Source organism: Mus caroli, unplaced genomic scaffold, assembly GCF_900094665.2.
Source record: "Mus caroli unplaced genomic scaffold, CAROLI_EIJ_v1.1 scaffold_18563_1, whole genome shotgun sequence".
In the NCBI taxonomy this organism is placed as follows: Eukaryota; Metazoa; Chordata; class Mammalia; order Rodentia; family Muridae; genus Mus; species Mus caroli.
In genome coordinates, this window is record NW_018389223.1 from 1 (window position 1) to 7,177 (window position 7,177).

Here is a 7,177-nt window from a genome sequence, read left to right on the forward strand (position 1 = left end):
GGGGGGGGGGAGGGGGATCTCGAAGTAAGTACCACTGACTGAGGGTTGGGGTCTTACATTTGGGGCCTTCATCCAGGATTCAAGGATACTCCTGAGCGACCACAACTAGACTGATTATAGGAAAATAGACTGAGTTTGGTCATAGGTGCCAATTTGTAAGTGTTTGTCAGTGCTTGTCTCTCTGTCTTTTGCTTTCACCTTTGGCTCACAAGCACAGTGTCAGCTGGAAAACCTTTGGTCTGGTGCGGGTAGACAAGCCTTAATGCCCACAACAATGGTGAGTCTGGAAGATGCTTCAGGAGCCCCCAGAGGGAGGTGAAATGACTCTGCTCCTTTTGGAAATGGCAAGACACAGTATCAATGAGAGCCAAATCTTGCTATAACCTGATTTCTGTGCCTGTGGAAGGATGAACTGTGTGTTGATTGCCTTTCTCTGTATTCTCAGACTTGGACTGTCTGTGTCCACAGCAGGAGTGAACTGTCTGTGTGTTGAATGTCCTTCTCTGTTTTTGTTGGTGTTGGTTATCTCCTGGTTATCTCTTTATGTGTTCTTGGACTTGGACTGATGACATTTTTGGACCTTGGACAGACTGAGTCTGCCCCATTAAATATCCTAGTTAACTGCTGGAGGAGAAAACTTGTCAGTAGTAGTAAAGAAGGGAAAGATAGTTACTCTCTCCTTCTCACCCACCTTCAGAGTAGGGTGGCCACCTGTAGGGACCTACAATTTGTAGGTGACCAAAGCAGTAGAAGAAAGAGTCTTTAGGCCAGAATCCCTCAGGCACTCAGACCAAGTGCCCTATATAGTTACCTGGAAGAATCTAATGGAGGACTCCCCACCTCCCATGGATAAAAGACTTTCTTTCCCCAAGACCCACCTCACAGGTTCTGGCCACCAGGAAAAAGGAAACATGGGAGGAGGGATCTGGACCTGAGAAGAAGTTGATCCTCCAAGACCCTTCAACAACAGATCTGTTGTTTCAAGACCCTCCTCCTCTACATCCCACTACCCTTGCTCCCATGTCCCTGCCAGTGCCAGCACTGGCTCCAGAATCCTCAGCCCACACGGGACCGGGGCCATTGTACTGCCCTTTACTGGAGGGAGGAATAGGAGGAGACCCTCAACTTCCTGGTCCTGCCATGGGGACCCAAAGTCTGAGAGCCACATCCCCTGATACCATGGTGGCTCTCCCACTGAGGGCATACAGGCCTCTAGAAAAGGACAATCAGACTCTGCAATATTGGCCCTTCTCTTTGGATGACTTGTACAACTGGAAGGCACAAAATCCCCCTTCCCCTTTTAGATAACACCAAGGGGCCGATTAATCTCTTTGAGACTGTTTTATTTACTCATCAACCCACCTGGGATGATATCCAACAACTCATGAGAGTGCTCTTCACGACCGAAGATCAAGAGAGGATAATGCAGGAAGTCGGAAAGAATTCCCCCTCAGACACAGGGGCACCATCGATTGACTAGGCTATCATCGATAGCAGATTTCCTCTGAATAGACCTGACTGGGACTTTAATATGGCAAAGGTAAGGGGCACTTGAAAGTCTATTGCCAGGCTCCATTGGCAGGTCTTGAGGGGGCTGCATGAAGACCCACACATTTGACCAAGGTGTATGAGGTTAGACAGGGATCAGATGAGTTGCCTGCTGCTTTTCTATAACAGCTTATGAAGGCTTTCTTCCAATATACACCCTATGGCCCCAGCAGCAAGGAGCACAAAGCTACTGTGACTGTGGCTTTTATAGACCAGGCTAGTAGAGACATCAGGGAAAAGCTTCAGAGGCTAGAGGGACTGCAGGATAAGTCGTTGAAGGATTTAGTGCAGGTTGCTGACAAAGTCTACCATAACAGGGAGACAGAGGAGGAGAAGGAACAGAGAAAGAGAAAGAAAGATGTTGGGAGCGACCCTGTTTGAATGTTAACTGCCTTGTCAGCCATAAGTGCTTATTTACAAAGCTTTAGCCTTAGTAGAAAAATATTAGCTTAGTTGAGATTTCTGTGGGAAAAGGTGAGGCCTTTGTAGAAAAGTACTACACCCAGTTAAGAACAAATAGCTATAGATCTTGTGGACAGGTGTGGGAACTAAAAAGGGGGCCTGGGGAAGAGGGGGGAGGGAGGACCCACATCCCACCAGAGTTCCACCTATGCTCCGGACAGGCGGATGTGGGAGGGCTGTCAGATGCTTTCCACTCAGCCCTGGGTGAGCATCCAAGCCTCTGACCCACTCGGGGGGGGGTGAACAAGGGTCAGCCCAACCTGGGGGACCCGGGTCCATACTCTGTAGCCCTGGGATTATGGGAGAGAGGGAAGAGGAAAGGGAGGTTCCCACGCATGTGAGAGTGAGTGCAGCCTTGATGAGCAGAGACTGTCTATGGTTTTAGAGCTTTATTATAGAAAGGCAGTGGGGGTGGGGATGTAAAAAGAGAGAGAGGAAAGGCTAGAGAGAAACAGAGTAAGAGGGAGAGAGTGAGAGGAGAGGAGAGTAAGAGCAAGAGAACAAAGGAGTGAGAGAAGAGAGAGGGAGAGGAGTAAGAGAGCGAGGTGGGGCCAAGCAGCCCCTCTTATGGTCTTTACTGTTGCTAGGTAACTGGGGAGGAGTTTAGCCTGGAGGTCAGAAGCTTGGGATATTGCCTTCGTGAGTTCTAGTTATGTTTCCATACCATCCCCAGAGATCAGGGCAGGTAGATAGAATGAACAGAACCCTAAAAGAAACCTTAACTAAATTGTCCTTGGAGACTGGGTGGTGCTTCTTCCCCCTGGCCCTGTTCTGAGCCTGGAATACCTCCTACCTTTTTAATCTGACCCCTTTTGAGATCCTGTATGGGACCCCCAACTCCCTTGACCCCAGCTCTTGGCATCCCCAGAGTGACTTTTCAGGCTGACAAGGATCTTTTGGCTCAATTGCAAGCTTTCCAGATCAGTCACCAGGAACTGTGGCCCTTTATAATGCAGGCATCCCAGAGGTTCCACACAAGTACCAAGTTGGAGATTGGGTAGATGTTGAGAAGCATTGGGATTTGGGAGCATGCAGGTGGCACAGTGGGCATGCTCAAGCTTCCTGGGGCAGGAGCCATGGGCTCAGGGGCCCTAGGAATGCAGCCATGACTGCCAACACAAGGCCCACACCTCCACACCAGCAGAAGCCCCAAGACCTGAAGCTGTTGCTCCCAGGCTATTATGGTGACCCTGCCCCTGGACCCAGGATGTGAAGTTGGCCTGGCATCCCTGAGGTGGGCAGAGGTGGTAAGGGGCCAGCAGGCACCATGGAGGGCATGCTGTACAAGTGGACCAACTACCTGAGCGTTGGCAGCCTTTATGGTTCCTTCTTTGTGGGGAAATACTGTCCTATTACAATTCTCCTTAAGATGCCTGGCAAGGTTTGCAAAGGAAGCATCCAAATGGCAGTTTGTAGGATTCAAGTTCATTCCATGGATAACACTTGCATGGACCTCACTATCCCTGGGGGAACAGTATTTCTACTTAAAAGCTAGAAGTGTGGCAGAGAGACAGAAGTGGCTGGTGGCTCTGGGATCTTCCAAGGCCTGCCTGACAGATAGTAGGACTCAGAGGAAAAAAGAATTTTCAGAAAACACTGAAAACTTGAAAATCAAAATGTTGGAACTAAGGCTATACTGTGACCTCCTTGTTCAACAAGCAGATAAAACAAAAAAAGTGGCCACAGCTGGTGCCATTGACTCTGAGGAGGGAATCGATGTGGGGACTCTGCTGAAATAGACCTGCAAGACTTTCCTGAAGACCTTGGAAGAATGCATGCAGATTGCAAATGCAACCTTTACCTAGGAACTGTTCTACCATACACCCCCAGGGTGCACTCAACTAGCAGTGCTCAAGTCCAGCAAGATGAAGCATCCTATCAGGAGGGCTCTGTCGGAGCAGGTGAGGGAGCCATCTTGGGTCCCGGATCCCTCAGAGACTAGTCTGCGCAGGTTAGAAAAGTGACACAGCTTCTGGGACAGGCAGAAGTGACATAGCTTCCGGGACAGACCCTGTTTCGGACTCTAGACATCTGGGCACCTTCCCTGCCAAAGGAGAGGTGTCCGCCTGGGATGGCTCTTTCAGAGCAGGTGAGGGAACCATCTTGGGTCCTGGATCCCTCAGAGACCAGTCTGAGCAGGTCAGCTCACGGACTGTGAAGGGTAAGCAAGCAGACTGCAGAAGCTAAACAACTTCTGGAACAGGCAGAAGCGACACAGCTTCTGGGACAGACCCTGTTTCGGGCTCCAGACATCCGGGCACCTTACCTGCCAGGGGAAAGGTGTCTGCCCAGGAGGGCTCTACTGGAGCAGGTGAGGGAGCCATCTTTGGTCCTGGGTCCCTCAGAGACTAGTCTGCGCAGGTGAGAGTGTGGAGTACAGAGCGACACAGCTTCTGGGACAGGCAGAAGCAACACAGCTTCTGGGACAGACCCTGTTTCGGGCTCCAGACATCCGAGCACCTTCCCCGCCAGAGGAGAGGTATCTGCCTGGGAGGGCTCTGACCACCAGAGCAGGTGAGAGAGCCATCTTGTGTCTCCTGTCACTCGGAGACCAGTCTGTGCAGGTGAGCGTGCAGACTGCAGAGGCAACACATCTTCTGGGACAGGCCCTGTTTCTGGCCTTCTTTTTCATCCAGGAGGCAGTTCTGACCACCAGATATACTGTGCACCTTCCCTGCAAGAGGAAAGCATGCCTGCAGAGAGTACACTGACCACTAAGTCTCAGGAGAGAGCTAGACTACCAGGTCTGCTGACAGAGGGTAACAGAATCACAGGAGAAACAGGCTCCAACCAGAGACAACTATAACAACTAACTCCAGAGGGTAACAGAATCACAGGAGGAACAGGCTCCAACCAGAGACAACTATAACAACTAACTCCAGAGATTACCAGATGGCGAAAGGCAAACATAAGAATCTTACTAACAGAAACCAAGACCATTCATCATCATTAGAACCCAGCACTCCCACTTCAGCCAGTCCTGGATACCCCGACACACACGAAAAGCAAGACTTGAATTTAAAATTATATCTCATGATGCTGGTAGAGGACATCAAGAAGGGATTTAATAACTCATTTAAAGAAATACAGGAGAACACTGCTAAAGAGGTAGAAGTCCTTAAAGAAACAGGAAAACACAACCAAACAACGCTGGAGATAGAAACTCTAGGAAAGAAATCTGGAACCATAGATGTGAGCATCAGCAACAGAATACAAGAGATGGAAGAGAGAATCTCAGGTGCAGAAGATTCCATAGAGAACATGGGCACAACAATCAAAGAAAATGCAAAATGAAAAAAGACCCTAACTCAAAACATCCAGGAAATGTAGGACACGATGAGAAGACCAAACGTATGGATAATAGGAGTAGATGAGAATGAAGATTTTCAACTTAAAGGGCCAGCAAATATCTTCAACAAAATCATAGCAGAAAACTTCCCAAACCTAAAGAAGGAAAATGCCCATGAACATACAAGAAGCCTACAGAACTCCAAATAGAATGGATCAGAAAAGAAATTCCTCCGGACACATAATAATCAGAACAACAAATGCCAGCCCAGACTACTATACCCAGCAAAACTCTCAATTACCATAGATGGAGAAACCAAAGTATTCCATGATAAAACCAAATTCACACAATATCTTTCCACAAATCCAGCCCTTCAAAGGATAATAAAGGGAAAACACCAACACAAGGACGGAAACTACACCCTAGAAAAAGCAAGAAAGTAATCCTTCAACAAACCTAAAAGAAGACAGTTGCAAGAACAGAATCACAACTTTAACAACAAAAATAACAGGAAGCAACAATTACTTTTCTTTAATTTCCCTTAACATCAATGGACTCAATTCCCCAATAAAAAGAGATAGACTAATAGACTGGCTATACAAACACGACCCAACATTTTGTTGCTTACAGGAAACTCACGTCAGGGAAAAGGACAGACACTACCTCAGAGTGAAAGGCTGGAAAACAAATTTCCAAGCAAATGGTCCAAAGAAAGAAGCTGGAGTAGCCATTCTAATATCAAATAAAATTGACTTCCAAACCAAATTTATCAAAAAAAGACAAGGAGGGGCACTTCATACTCATTAAAGGTAAAATCTACCAACATGAACTCTCAATTCTGAATATCTATCTTCTAAATACAAGGGCAGCCACATTCATTAAAGAAACCTTAGTAAAACTCAAAGCACACATTGCACCTCACACAACAATAGTGGGAACTTAAACACTTCACTCTCACCAATGTACAGATCCTGGAAACAGAAACTAAACAGAGACACATGGACACTAACCGAAGTTATGAAACAAATGGATTTAATAGAAATCTACAGAACATTTTACCCTAAAACAAAAGGATATACCTTCTTCTCAGAGCCACATGGTACCTCCTCCAAAATTGACCATATAATTGGTCACAAAACAGGCCTCCACAGATACAAAAATATTGAAATTATCCCATGCACCCTATCTGATCACCACAGACTAAGGCTGATCTTCAATAACAAGATAAATAATAGAAAGCCAACATTCATGTGGAAACTGAACAACACTCTACTCAATGATTCCTTGGTCAAGAATGAAATAAAGAAATTAAAGACTTTTTAGAGTTTAATGAAAATTAAACCACAACATACCCAAACTTATGGGACACAATGAAGGTAGTCCTAAGAGGAAAACTCATAGCCCTGAGTGCCTTTAAAAAGAAACTAGAGGGAGCATATACTAGCAGCCTGACAGCTCTAGAACTAAAGGAAGCAAATTCACCCAAGAGGAGTAGACGGCAGGAAATAATTAAACTCAGGGCTGAAATCAACCAAGTGGAAACAAGAAGAACTAGTCAAAGAATCAACCAAACCAGGAGCTTGTTCTTTGAGAAAATCAACATGATAGATAAACCCTTAGCCAGACTAACTAGAGGGCACAGGGACAGTATCCTAATTAACAAAATCAAAAATGAAAAAGGAGACATAACAACAAAACATGAGGAAATCCAAAACATCATCAGATCCTACTACAAAAGGCTATACTCAACAAAACTAGGAAACCTGGATGAAATGGACAACTTCCTAGACAGATACCAGGTACCAAACATAAATCAGGATCAGATTAATGATCTAAACAGTCCCATTTCCCCTAAAGAAATAGAAGCAGTCATCAATA

At 46.3% G+C, this 7,177-nt stretch overlaps 1 pseudogene; it reads left to right on the forward strand.

Annotated features, from left to right (window-relative positions):
• Positions 1-3,277: 3,277 nt before the first annotated feature.
• The window catches only part of LOC110287998, an 8,015-nt pseudogene continuing 4,115 nt past the window's right edge, over positions 3,278-7,177 (forward strand).